This window comes from Phytophthora infestans, genomic scaffold (genome assembly GCF_000142945.1).
Source record: "Phytophthora infestans T30-4 supercont1.13 genomic scaffold, whole genome shotgun sequence".
Lineage (NCBI taxonomy): Eukaryota > Oomycota > Peronosporomycetes > Peronosporales > Peronosporaceae > Phytophthora > Phytophthora infestans.
The window spans coordinates 28138-30157 of NW_003303746.1; the positions used below are offsets into that span (position 1 = coordinate 28138).

Consider the following 2020-nt stretch of genomic DNA (forward strand, 5'->3'; position numbering starts at 1 on the left):
TCTAGCGTCTCCTGGGTCGGTTGTGTTACCACATATTATCCACGTCTCGGTTCAGGAATATTAACCTGATTCCCTTTCGATACACGAGGCTGCATACAAAACGCAAGGACGAACCCCACGCCTCAAACAGCCCAGCTTTCAAACGGAATTATCCTATCTCTTAGGATCGACTCACCCGTGTCCAATTACTGATCACACGGAACCTTTCTCCACTTCAGTCTTCAAAGTTCGCATTTGAATATTTGCTACTACCACCAAGATCTGCACTAAAGGCCGTTTCACTCAGGCTCACGCCACGAGCTTCTTCACGACCTTCACGCCCTCCTACTCATTAACGCGTACATTATAAATGCTATCGCGCTAACGGCAAAGTATAAGTAGCCCGCTTTAGCGCCATCCATTTTCAGGGCTAGTTCATTCGGCAGGTGAGTTGTTACACACTCCTTAGCGGATTCCGACTTCCATGGCCACCGTCCTGCTGTCTAAATACCGTACTTTCAAGACTCGCACATGGCTACGCCACGTTCGAAGAGCCGTATGCAACGTGTTTACGCTGGCAACGAGGGTTCGTTCGGCCGCCGGAGCGGTGCGTGAGCGCCCAAAGGTGGTGCCGGACGGCGTCAAGTCGACGGCGACGGTTCGTCAAGTGACGATGACATTTTGGTGCGTACATTCGACGAGGAAGATCCTCAAGTCGAGTTGTTGCGTCAGATGAATGAGCTGGCGACGCTGAACGACGTGGACCCGACACCGATGATTAAAATGGCATCGCACCGACCGTTGGATCGTATCACGCCGTTCTCAGGCTCTCGCAACTTGAGCGAGAACTCTATGCAGTTGTTCCGTCAACTACTTCCGGAGAAGACGAAGCGCAAGTGGAAGCTGTTAAGCGATGCGTTCATCCGCTACTACTGCTCGCAGTTCACGCAGACGGCACTGTCCCGTTACTACTCTGCAAAGCGGGAACGTAACGAACATCTGTGCGACTACATAAACAGGCTGAATGGCTACGCTCGAAGCGCCCGTCTACACTTCGCGATGAGGGGTCGCGACGCGAAAGAACACGTACAGCAGTTCCTTGCAACGCGCGATGATGACAAGTTGGCCGACAGTTTTTACCACGCTCGAGTCACCGACATTCACGAGCTCGATGAGATCATCGAAAAAGTTCTCAAGGGCAAGGAGAGAATGACCAAGCGTGACAGTGAGTATCGATACTTCAAGAGCCGTGCTGCGCGACGCGACGGTGGGGTATCGGCGTGATGACCGTCGCCGCGATGACAACCGAAATAAACCAAGGGTGACGCTCATTGAAGTCACGGTGGATGACCTACTAGCTGAATTAGAAGGTTGTGAAGCTGCGTAAGGGGACACCGAGTATTCAAACGAAGATCCGAATGCTTACAGCGATGTCCAAGACGAGTACAGCGACTTTCAGCCCGATAATACGGATGGTGATTTCTCATTGGATGAAAATGACCGATACCCCGCCGCGGCTTACGAAATTGAGCGCCGTGCAGCTGCTGAAGGCACCTACGCACGTTCAGACAGCCGTCAACCGCGTGGAAACACGCCTGATCGCGAGAATGGCTTCAATCAAGATCGCCGAGGTGGTGACCGTGGGTTCAATCAGGACCAACGCGGTCGACGTGACTTCAACCGCGATAACCGACGCCCACAGTACGGACCATGCGCGGTGTGCGGTGGCATGAGTCACTCCGCCCACTACTGTAACAAGCGATGCAAGTTCTGCAAACAACTCCACGATGCTGGACAATGCGAACTTTTCCGCAACTTCCAAGACCTTGCCAAATTCGTGCGTACTAAAGGCACGAAGGAGGACCGACCGCCAGAGCTCAAGGCCGTCGTTCAAGAACGTCATTTAAACTAGGCAGCCCGCCAACTACAACTGGGTTGGTCCCTATCGGGCTGCCACAGTTAACCGAGCCTTCAATGGAAGCCGAGTGTATCTTTGCTTTCTTGGGGCAGAGTGAATGCCCTGATAATTACGTAACAAGTG

At 52.8% G+C, this 2020-nt stretch overlaps 1 non-coding gene across 1 annotated transcript; it reads right to left on the reverse strand.

The window, feature by feature from the left end:
- Position 1: 1 nt before the first annotated feature.
- On the reverse strand, positions 2 to 488 carry PITG_33020 (the record flags this gene model as incomplete). The annotated part of the gene is made up of 1 exon (XR_009934414.1): positions 2 to 488. It is a non-coding gene; the product is annotated as a 28S ribosomal RNA (ribosomal RNA).
- Between the last annotated feature and the right edge of the window lie 1532 nt (positions 489 to 2020).